Raw genomic sequence first — 12922 nt, 5'->3', positions numbered from 1 at the left:
ATATCATAAGTAGCAGTACTGAGGTATTGGTGATGGTTAAATGTTGTACAGCAATATGAATATTATATATATATATATATATATATATATATATATATAAATATATATATATATATATATATATAAATATATATATATATATATATATATATATATATATATGTATATATATATATATATGTGTGTGTGTGTAAAAAAGCGATATAATCGAAGAGTGCAAGTGGTTCAAGATAATGAAGTGCACTATTTAAAGTCTTAATGTAGACACTTAGTTGATTGATAACTAATTGTCTGTGGTGAGATTCCATCCGCACCACATTGCAACATTTAACATACCGCATGTTTCTACTGCAATTAATGTCAAAATAAAACAGGAAATGAATAACTTTTTAAATATTACATGGTCACATTCAAGATGTCCGATCTAATTTTAGAATATCACCTATATTTTTTTTACCAGGATATCCGTCCCTAACTCCCTAATTCTCTTGTCTTCTTATCTTACATTATCCAAGGAAAGTGCATTTTATTGGATTTTATCAACCATGGGAATTGTAAGTCATGAGATATGTATAAATAAGCAACGCAACAATAGCAATAGAAAAGAACACAAAATGCACTTTTCTTTCAAATTCAAAAGTTCGAAGGGGGAAACACCTTGATTTTCCACTTTGGAATAGAAATACAATGACAAAACAACTTAAAATAGACCTACCAGTATGTAATGGCTAACTGAGCCTTAAACCATGACTCGATCCTAGCAAGATGATAGGCCAAATTTGGTCACACTGGCGAGAAACGAAGTTTGAATTTTCTTGGCTAAACAAAGTGAGTTCGAACGACCTTGTTTTCCTCGGAAAGAGTAGAGTGTGCACAGTTTCAAACCAGCGGCATAGAGAACTTTCTCGCTGGTACAGTGTCATTCATTTTGCAGCAGTTCTCATTGTATAGTCACGGCCGTTATTCGTGTTCAATATGAAACATACTGCTCAAACCGTCCGTTGCATCTTTTGAACTGAATCAAAACATAGTTGTTTGTAGGATGTAACGATCACATGTTTAATGTTCAAGCACATTCATGCTGACCTTTGCCAACATTCCGTTTCTCATGAGAACCATCTTGAACATGAAAATCGGAGTCTCATGTCATGAATTAGAAACCCTGTTAGGTAAAGACAAAATGAATGGCGCCATTTCTAAATAAGTTTCCAAATTTAAAAAAAAAATATGGTTATAAATATTTCTTCACCCTGTAGCCAAGCTATGGCTTTATGATATGACAACACTTCTACAAGGCATATACGATGGTTATCAATGCAGTTAATCAATTTCTGTCCAACTTAACGGATGGAATATGTGGCAAAGAACCTTATCATTCATTGTTCATACCATTTATTGTAAAGAACTTTACAAAGGAAATATTTCAAATCGTTCTATAGATCAGGAAATGACTAACGCTAAAATTCTATTCTTTGAATATTTTTGCTCAAAGAGAATTAAAAAAAAAAAAAAACCCACCCCTTATTGTACTCTGCGTGATATCTTGTAATACACAGATCAAGTTGTATATTGCCATGGTTACAGTCCTGACACAAATGGGATGGGTTTGACAATAAAATCAGTGTAATAATGGCGACACCAACGTTGTAACTTCTTCTGTTTCAATTGGCTTTTTCTAAAAATGTACAGCATGCTTGCGAAATACACTTAATTCCAGTTACAGGTTTGTAAGCTATCTGACACAAGAGACGGTGGTGCGATGATACATACCTTCCGTCTTTCATTTACTACCAAGTAGACTCATATTTTCTATTTAAATTTAATATATCGGAATGCCTTCCATCGCTTTTCCTTCAATGTTATCGTTTTGAGCTACATCAAAGTATAACTGGATTTGATAGTGCGTCTATACTGGACTTTTCGTTGTTGTTGTCTTGGATCAACATATACATTGGTTATAATTGGAACAGTAATTGTCACCATTCATCTATAAACTGCTGCAGTACGTGACGTATTCTCATTAAAGGACAATTTAACTTCCAAATTTAACCATGTCTGATCCTCCAGCGAATGGCAACACCGTCAGTTTTCAATACTACAGTATTATCTCTACATCGCATACCCCTCCCCGTCCCCGTCCCCTCCCCTCCCCTCCCTGTCCCTTCCCAGACACAAACAAACATCATTGAACGCATCGTGTAGCATATAGCTTATCAGTATTGCTCGATAATATGATGGAAAATCATATTGATTTATATGCAAACCTCATCAAGTATTTTGTTGTCACCCTGGATAGATTTCCAGTTCTGGGATATGCATATCTTAAACACTTCTCCATGTCTAACAATGATAGCAAGGGAGAGAAACTCATGAAGAAATACAAAAGAAGTGTATTGAGTGGTAAAACAGCAATACACATCCTCCACAGGTACAACAAAAATATCGTTGTATGAAAAACAATTCTCGAAGCATGTTTTTCCATTACAGATATTAGCTGTATGTTTAACATGCACGTTTTATATACTATAGCATGTATAATAGTGCAGTTGTATAACATCGCACAGTCAAGGCAGCAGACAGTTGTTAACTCAGACACTGTCTGGTCACGTAGAACTATAGTCAACATGTATGAGTGGGAGCACACCATTAAAATAATCCCTACTGAGCCCTCATTTTTATACGCCTGGTAAATTCTACCGTTATATGTGGGTATTATGAGTCGTGAAGACAATTATATATTCAAATACACAGACTTGGATTATTGATGAAAAGAGAAAGAAATACGTACTCCGTCATATGTTTACTGTTTCCATTATACTGAACTTATGAAGCAATCCCAGTCGGCCTTGTTCTGAGCTTCCGTCTGTGTCTGTGTCTGTCTGTGATAAATTTGAATATTAAAATGATTGGAAAATGTGAAAGAATGCGCTTGGGTATTGCAACATTGCAACCAAAATCTACAGAGCGCTTGATTAAGAAGGGGGAAAAAGTTTACTTTTAATCTTTCTTGTTCTCTCACCATTAGAACGTATTGCATATAATACGGACATAACCTTGCCCAATTTAGCTAGCTTACTATGTGCCCCCCCCCCCCCCCCGGTCGAGCAATTTTGCATCCCAAAGTTAAGATAAATCATTCACAAATATATAAATGAACCCCAAAGTATTAGCAAAACTAGATTCAAATTTCCCATTGTTAGTTTGATCTTTCCGACTTTCACCCAAACTGTAAATAGAAACAACAACCATGGACCAAATCTAGTTTACCTTCAAAAATGGGATAAAAGCATATTTTGCACCACAATAATTTGTTAACAAGAAAGAAAGAAAGAGGTGCACTCTTACGTCTCTTTTAATGTTATCACTCGGGTCAAACTCCCTTATTTACCCCCCTGCTCCTACGTCTCCCATTTGTGAATTCTTAAATCTGTCCCGTCCAGCCAGTGGGCCGACAGTATATGTGCATCAAATTTGGATGCTAATAGTGTTCAGTATATACTGATGACCTTAATGTACCAGTGTATATAACAGTTAAGTGTGTGAATTGATAAACGTGCATTATTTGCATTCACTAATTAAATAGGAGAGCATCGAGAGGTAGATCTTATGTTTCTGACAGTTTAACAGAGATTCTTAAAGCTTCATGTCTCTCTGACCAAGCCACACATAACTGTGTATTCTTCATTTTACCTAGAACATATCTATTGATGCTAATTAACCAGTTTTTAACCATTTAATACCAAAATAGAAACTTTAAGATAATAAGGCTCCCAAAAGGACAACCAAGAAGTTAATTTTAAGCAAAAGGTCAGAAGGGCATCTTGTAAAACGTTGTTGGTTCTTAGTCTTTTTGAGGTGTGTGTACCCCCTCCCCACCCCCACCCCATCCACCCCCTTCTTATATCCCTTTATGCTACGGGGCTAAAATACCAGTGCATCTTATATTGCTAGTTTATTGCTATGCATTGTAGGACATAATGAGATCAACTGGAATAAAGTTATAACCATTTCATGCAGTATAGCGTCACTATCAAACAGTAATTCTCATTTTGCAGACTGCTCACAAAGTGGTCATATCGACTTTACAGTGTTGAGCGATACAAATGAAGTTGGTGAAAGCTGTTTGTTGTGTAGTAGGCTATAAAAACGTTCTGAATGTCTTCATATTCAGGCAGGTAAACTGAATTGCGCCTATGTTTATTTTGGCTAGATATTTATACCCAACTACAACTAAATAATTTTTAGTGCTTCTCGAGATATCTGTGGCCGAGGGTTAGGTCAAGCTTAGACCAATGAGGAAGGACAGCAAATAAATTATTTATCTCGGGAATATGGACGCTTTTCTATCGTTACTTCCGTTTTTAATTCATAATATAGCCATATATATTAATTTGTTAGCAACGAAATTACATGTTTTTATTACATTGGTTCTGTTTATAGACATGTTCATATTTGTTTTTTGTCTGGTATTATTTGTACCCTGCAGACTTTTCTACCGCTGTTGGCACAAACTGGATCAAGTGATGGCAAACAAGATATTTTTCTGCGGGTATAAGAAGTGTCTTCTCTCATCGGTGAGTAATTGGAAAAATGAACAGTCGAAAAATACGAAGGAATGAATATAATATCATTCATTCAAGAAGCCAGTAGAGTTTCATTCTTACAAATGTCAAACTGTCCAATAATTTAGATGAATCTCTGGTCCAATATGATTTAGATATATTTTTTTATTGTGTCATTGTAACAGCTTACCAAATACAAAGAAATTAAAAGTGCATATCTCTAGATTTAAACATTGTAACATTTAGAAAAGGATCTACAAAGCCAGTTATAACTGTGTAAATGTTCTCGTTCTTAAGACTTTGCAATCTACTTCTCGTCGACATGTTCACATAATAGAGCATGCTGGTGAAATCCAAGCTTCCAATTAGTAATCGTGTAAATATCATGAAATATATTTTATTCCTTCGCTTGTTTGAATGATGTAATGTTTAACTGGTAAGTCAATAAAGCAATTAACTTGTTCACTTTACAACCGTGATGTATGCTTTATATGAGATAATATACCAAATATTTGTTGTATGCCTACGTGTCAGTTGAAATGTACACTCTCTGTATTTTTACAAAAGAAAAACTGTCAATCAGTTTACATCTGTTTTTTTTATTATCATTTTACAACAGCTAATGTAAATGCTCATCCACAGTTTGTATAAAAACAGGTTCATTTATGTTTATTCAGGTAGAATTTTATGTGTCAACATGTAAAAAGTGATGTCAAATTCAAAATCCTTGACATAATCCTTGACAAAATCCTTCAGACATAATGTTTCCATTTATTTACAAAGTTACAGTTTGACTGGTAAAAAGTTTGATGTTGAAAGTAAAAATTATGTATACAACAGTAGCTGCTATTTGTTGTTAAGGTAATTTGTGATCCTGTGAATCTTCCGCGGAGAGGAATTTGTTGTACAAGAAAGAGATTCAGAGATACGTACGGTTATAACAAGAGGAGAACAATGAGAGAGTCAAATTTACCAAAGACACATACTTTTATTTTACCAACATGCCATCTTGACAGGATTTTTAGAATTTTAAGATAACATTTACAATAAATGAGGAATTAGCAAGGCAAACAAGAAATGTAACATGGTTACCAATGCGTTGAAAAGCAGTGATATTATCATACCACTACAAACCTATCTCAAGATACTACTCTGAAATTTCCTGATGATAACAGATTTCTAAAGGTAACATACTATTTTCAGCAAGATTGATAAGACTCACATTGCATTTAGCCAGTACCTATATACTGAATGGCAGTAGTCAAGTTACATTATAAACCTACAAGGATACCGCTGTCCACTGTAATTAAAAATCTTACAAAGTGATTGTGCCTAGAATGAAAGAGCAACGATTACACGATACTACTCCATGACATGAAACCTACAAATAAGAAACAAAACAATAACATGAACTTGTAAACCACTTAAGTTGGATTGAAAACAGTGAAACAAAGTGCTAATAGCAGTACGAAATTCAAAATACTAGTTAAATGATTATAGTATCCAAAAGGATTTTGTCCAGTAAAATACTTTGTTTTGAAAGAGAGTAATTGCTACTCTTAGAAATTAGCTTCAGTAGCTTCAGTTGCTATCAGTATATCTCCCAATACACTAGAAAGAAGAAATGAAACTAGTTGGATTGATGGTCAATGTCAAAGTGGTGGAACTTCGTTTGGAATGCTTAGGCACACTGGGATGTTTTTTGGTCAAATTACCCTTTCCAATATCTGGGGGTATAGAACAATCAGAAAATCTACTTGACAGTGCTAAAATTTGGGATCTTTTATGTGATGAAATTCAACTTGTATACTGGAAAAGCTATGAACTTTGTTCTGAACAGACTCATTCTTAGTATTCAAGAAAATAATATGCTTGGTTAAGCCATCACATCCCACTAGAACAAAGAAAAGATAGGCAACAAGATGTCCTTAAAACATTGTAAAAACTTCTGACAGGTTCACTATGACTTCAAAAGTGTTAGAAAACTGTATTTTTTTGCTGTTTGGTATAACTAGCATCATAAGAAATCTACCATGCAGACACGAATTGCACAATAAATAGCATTGAAGGGCGCTATTAAGACAACACACCCAGAGCCGTATATAGGCAGAGTTCGGCCAACTAGCAATTTGAAACCATTTTAGTTTAGTAGTGCTTATTAGCACGTAAACGTATATGACGATTGAATAACACAGAGACTTAATGTTTGATGGTGAGTAAATACCAAACTATAGGAAATATATGTGTATGGTTTTCGAGCTTACCAATATTTTTTAAATATATTTTTAAAGACAATTTTGGTGTAGGTCAGAGTATCGAATCATTCAATCTGTTATAGGTTGACAGCTAATATAATACGTTGACATATCTAGGTTAATTTAACACGCGTTATTCACGTTAAAGTAATAGTTATTAACAAGAATCAATGTGATGTGTATGTGAATTCATATCATAGGAAAACAAGACGTGACTCTCTTATCCTGTTGAGAATATTTCAGATTGTTGTTGGTGTTAAGCCTGTGCAAAGGTTCCAAAGGCCTATACATTGATAGTTAAGGGAGTAGTTGCACTACACCGTATTTCATATATGACGTAAACAAGGCCCAACATAGTGCCTACTGTAAATATAGGATTTGTGGATAACATACTGATCTTTTACTACATTAGATAGTGTTACTGTTAGCAGATAAACAAAAAGTTATGCAATACACATAAACACAAGATTAATCCTGCCGTTCTAACTCTGATTTAATTTAATCCTACAATATTGATTCTTAGTTTGAATTGAACTTCATTATGGTTTCATGTGTTTACAGTAACTTGATTCAGTCACAATGCAGAATAGCAATGATCTTTGAGAATTGATATGGCTAATGCTTAAATCTTGGTTAACTCATAACTTACTGTTCATCCAGGAACACAATGGACAAGTGGTTTATTGAATATAGGAAAATATGGAATTTACAAACTTACATCTTTAAATTTAAATAACAAGACAAATTGAAGTTATGTTACTGTTCTTAACTTAAACATTGTGTACATACCACTGCTAGAATGTTCATATATTGTATATCTCTTTGTTCTTCATCCAGTGAAGAAATGAAAACATAGGAATAACTGTACAGTATAAGAACAATGGAGACCATGCAGCCTCCTGTAATCAAGATTATTTTACCTTATTCCGGTTCGCCATTTTCCTCATGGACATACAATTCTCCTCCTGATTCACTTGACATTACTTGATGTTATATCTTTCTTCTTCAGACTGAATTTCCTTGAACAAATTTGCAGGCGAACTACCAAATACCAGGATAGCAGCTAAGTTGTTTTAGTTTATTGATAAGCTGCAAACTGAACATTCATGGTTGCTATGTCAACTGTGGTGTTTTTCACAGAGAAAACATAGCTTTATTGTTGTAAATTGGAATCTAAAGTCATTTCTGCAGTCAAAATAAACTTAAATGTGTGGGTAAGATTTCCTACCTTGTACTACTTCACCTTGTTTAGCTTCAATGATTCCATAGATGACTGTTGCTAAATTTCTCTGATTGGCGGTAAACCCTGTCACATTGCAATATAAGGTAATCAACAAAGGCTACTGTACAAACTGTTAATTTCAGCATGACTGTTGCCCTCCACTGATTGGTCCCACTTTATTCTTCCGTTGGAAGTGGAGGCGATAAAAAAAATGCCACAAAGTGACTGTCATCTTCCTGATAATTTCCATCCCAGTGTATCTTGAGGAACTGAGCGACCATGATGATTCTGATAAGGCTGAGGTGACTAAATGTCTCTGACTTACAGACAGTCCCTGGAATTTACGTACTGTCCCGGGATTCAAAGTGTCCCAGAAAATGTCCCAGCGTTTTACGTACTGTCAGGGGATACCCCCAAATTTGAAACAAGGACCTGAATTATTTCAATTTTACATGTTTGGCCTCCCGTTGGTCTGTTAGACAGCTTGAACATGATAATGAGTGATTGTTAACAAGTGCAAATGTAACAGTATTTTTCACTATCATGTACAGTTTTAATAAAGTTTTTAAGCTTGCATATTTTACACAAGCGTTTAGATAACATTCCACAAGAGGGACAAAGTGTGAATTTGATTACCAATGAATAGCAGTGATATTATCATACTACTACTAAACTATCTCAAGATATTACTCTGAAATTACCCGATGATATTTAATTCCAAAGGTAACATACTATTTAAGCAAGATTGATAAGACTCACATTGCATTTAGCCAGTACCTATACTGCATGGCAGTAGTCAATTTACCTTATAAACCTACCAAGGATAACGATGTCCGTTGTAATTAGCAGTCTTACAAAGTGATTGTGCCTAGAATGAAAGAGCAACGATTAAACGATACTACTCCATGACATGAAACCTACAAATAAGAAACAAAACAATAACATGAACCTGTAAACCACTTAAGTTGGATTGAAACTGAAACAGTGAAACAATTAAAGAGCTAATAGCACTATCAAACTCAAACTACTAGTCATATGCTTATAGTATCCAAAAGGATTTTTTCCCAGTAAAATACTTTGTTTTGAAAGAGAACAATTGCTACTCTTTGAAATTAGCTTTACTGTTATCAGTATATCTCCCAATACACTAGAAAGAATAAAGAAACTACTTGGATTGATGGTCAATGTCAAAGTGGTGGAACTTTTTTTAAAATGCTTAGGCTTAGGATATATTTTGGTCAAATTAACCCTTTCCAATATCTGGGGTATAGAACAATCATAAAATCTACTTGACAGTGCTAAAATTTGGGATCTTTTTTGTGATGAAATTCAACTTGTATACTGGAAAAGCTATGAACTTTGTTCTGAACAGACTCATTCTTAGTATTCAAGAAAATAATATGCTTGGTTAAGCCATCACATCTCACTAGAACAAAGAAAAGATAGGCAACAAAATGTCCTTAAAACATTGTAAAAACTTCTGTCAGGTTCACAGTGACTTCAAAAGTGCTAGAAACTGTATTTTTTTGCTGTTTGGTATCATGAGCATCATAAGAGATCTACCATGCAGACACGAATTGCACAATAAATAGCATTGAAGGGCGCTATTAAGACAACACACCCAGAGCCGTATATAGACAGAGTTCGGTCAACTAGCAATTTGAAACCATAGTAGTTCATTAGTGCTTATATTAGCACGTAAACGTATGACGATTGAATAACACACAGAGACTGAATGCTTTATGGTGAGTAATTACCAAACTATAGGAAATATATGTGTATGGTTTTCGAGCTTACCAATATATTTTAAATATATTTTAAAAGACGATTTTGGTGTAGGTCAGAGTATCGAATCATTCAATCTGTTAAAGGTTGACGGCTAATATTACGAAGGCATATCTAGGTTAATTTAACAAGCGTTAATCTCGTTAAAGTAATAGTTATTAACAAAAATCAATGTGTGTATGTGAATTCATATAATAGGAAAACAAGACGTGACTCTCTATCCTGTTGAGAATATTTCTGCTTGTTGTTAGTGTTAAGCCTGTGCAAAGGTTCCAAAGGCTTATACATTGATAGTTAAGGGAGTAGTTGCACGACACCGAATTTCATATGTGACGTAAACAAGGCCCAACATAGTGCCTACTGTAAATAAAGGATTTGTGGATAACATACTGGTCTTTTACTACATTAGATAGTGTTACTGTTAGCAGATAAACAAAACGTTATGCAATACACATAAACACAAGATTAATCCTGCCGTTCTAACTCTGAATTCATTTAATCCTACAATATTGATTCTTAGTTTGAATTGAACTTTATTATGGTTTCATGTGTTTACAATAATTAGATTCGGCCACAATGCAGAATATCAGTGATCTTTGAGAATTGATATGGCTAATGCTTAAATCTTGGTTAACTCATAACTTACTGTTCATCCAGGAACACAATGGACAAGTGGTATATTGAATATAGGAAAATATGGAATTTACAAACTTACATCTTTAAATTTAAATAACAAGACAAATTGAAGTTATGTTACTGTTCTTAACTTAAACGTTGTGTGCATACCACTGCTAGAATGTTCATATATTGTATATCCTTTTGGTTCTTCATCCAGTGAAGAAAAGAAAACATAGGAATAATTGTACAGTATAAGAACAATGGAGACCATGCAGCCTTCTGTAATCAAGATTCTTATACCTTATTCTGTTCACCATCTTCCTCTCGGACATACTTTACAATTCCCCTCCTGATTGACTTACATTACTTGATGTTATATCTTTCTTCTTCAGACTGAATTTCCTTGAACAAATTTGCAGGCGAACTACCAAATACCAGGATAGCAGCTAAGTTGTTTTAGTTTATTGATAAGCTGCAAACTGAACATTCATGGTTGCTATGTCAACTGTGGCGTTTTTCACAGAGTAAATATAGCTTCATTGTAGTACATTAGAATCTAAAGTCATTTCTGCAGTCAAAATAAACTTAAGTGTGTGGATAAGACTTCCTACCTTGTACTATATACTTCACCTTGTTTAGCTTCAATGATTCCATGAATGACTGTTGCTAAATTCCTCTGATTGGCGGTAAGCCCTGTCACATTGCACTATAAGGTAATCAACAAAAGCTACTGTACAAACTGTTAATTTCAGCATGACTGTTGCCCTCCAATGATTGGTCCCACTTTATTCTTCCATTGGAAGTGGGGGCGATCAAACTAAAATGCCACAAAGTGACTGTCATCTTCTTGATAATTTCCATCCCAGGATATCTTGAGGAACTAAGCGACCATGATGATTCTGATAAGGCTGAGGTGACTAAATGTCTCTGATTTCCAGAGACAGTCCCTGGATTTTACGTACTGTCCCGGGATTCAAAGTGTCACAGAAAATGTCCCAGCGTTTTACGTACTGTCAGGGCGATACCCCCAAATTTGAAACAAGGTCCTGAATTATTTCAATTTTACATGTTTGGCCTCCCGTTGGTCTGTTAGACAGCTTGAACATGATAAGCAGTGGTTGTTTACAAGTGCAAATGTAACAGTTTCTTCTTGGCCCACAGATAAAGCAATCCAGATCATTGAATACTTTCATAGCCGGATGTTGACATGGAAAGTATCATGTTGTATTAAGTGATGAATAATGAATATTAAGACAATGGATTGTTATCATAACATCACAAGTTCCAAACTAGTGCATTTGACCATCCCTTCATTTTTAGTGTACAGTGTGCTGTCGACATATATGAGAGAGTGAGGGGAGGGGGTGAACAGCAACATCATGCCATGTCTCTGTATTTCATTAGGCCTACGTAAATCCAATTGGATATGGAACTGAACTATTCATTCTTATACCACTGAAATAGATTCTCTACGAAGTCCCAAGTATAGTAGGAATGAGTGATGTTGCCAAGTATTTCATTGTTTTCCAAGATGAAAGGTATATGGACAAAATAACTCCTTTCTGGACTGGCTTCAATCACTTGTTTTCAGGGGCGTCAATCCGTAGTCACGGGTAGGGGGGGGGGACAGAAATTATGCATACAAAATACATATACTTACGCACATACATACATACACTGTAAAAACACACATGAATACATACATATGCATATAATATATGCATGACTTAGCGCTCCTCTATGAGATATGTTACAGAAAGATAAGATCTTATATATATATCTTGTATATTTTTCTTGTATTGTTCAAGATTGCATACATTATTTGAATAGAAATGTGACTTTGCATAGACGTAGGAGGTGGGACTGGGACTTCGTTAAGCGGTAAATTCGGGAAGAATATTGGCAATTTTTGGGCAGTATATTACTAAGGTTATGTCGAACATGGCTCAAACCCAACCCTGCCATAATTTGCAAAAACGGTCGCTAATGCCAATGGTCAGAAGACCCATAGTAAGATTGATACCGGCACATCCCGGCCAGACACAAGTTCTGAATATGGTTCAACTTTGTCAGAATTAATTTTTTAGTGTTGACTCTGAGATTTCAATAGTATCTGCATGCACTTCATCAGTCGAGCAACGTATGCAACCTAATATGAGACTGTTATACTGATCTGAATAATATTTAAGTAAATTTACTATGTTATGTGTATCTCATATGGCCTTATAGTCTTACAGATAATAATGGGGAAATATTGAATAATGAATCCGCTGAAAACATTTCTCGGGCTGGTCTAGGCTGGTAGAAGTGTTGTATAGGACCACATCACATTGTAACATTTGTAAAAAGTTTTCGCACTTGATGCTATCTAACAACATTCATAACCAGTGCTGTACAGAAGGGAAAAGTAGCCATTGGCTGCTAAATGAAAACTGGATTGCAAAAAATGCATCGTGGTTTCGATGATGTAACATGAGCAG

General features: G+C 34.8%; 2 long non-coding RNA genes across 6 annotated transcripts in view; one reads left to right on the top strand and one right to left on the bottom strand.

Moving 5' to 3' along the window:
• LOC139978010 (uncharacterized) overlaps positions 1–7838 on the bottom strand; it is a 168801-nt gene extending 160963 nt beyond the window's left edge. The window contains exons 1-3 of the long non-coding RNA XR_011796865.1: positions 7738–7838; positions 2789–2879; positions 716–1162 (exon numbers count right to left, since the gene is read on the bottom strand). This is a non-coding gene — a long non-coding RNA (uncharacterized lncRNA). The remainder of the gene's footprint in view (positions 1–715; positions 1163–2788; positions 2880–7737) is intronic.
• Positions 1–12922, top strand: part of LOC139978013 (uncharacterized) — a 42688-nt gene that overhangs the window by 14015 nt on the left and 15751 nt on the right. For 3 of the 5 annotated variants that reach the window (XR_011796880.1, XR_011796876.1, XR_011796879.1), the window contains one exon: positions 4487–9784. This is a non-coding gene — a long non-coding RNA (uncharacterized lncRNA). The remainder of the gene's footprint in view (positions 1–4486; positions 9785–12922) is intronic. The other 2 variants (XR_011796878.1, XR_011796877.1) reach the window with 2 other exon arrangements.

The sequence above is a fragment of the Apostichopus japonicus genome, chromosome 12 (genome assembly GCF_037975245.1).
Source record: "Apostichopus japonicus isolate 1M-3 chromosome 12, ASM3797524v1, whole genome shotgun sequence".
NCBI classification, from domain to species: domain Eukaryota; kingdom Metazoa; phylum Echinodermata; class Holothuroidea; order Aspidochirotida; family Stichopodidae; genus Apostichopus; species Apostichopus japonicus.
Note: the sequence above shows the minus strand (reverse complement) of the source record. Positions and strands in the feature narration are given on the sequence as shown.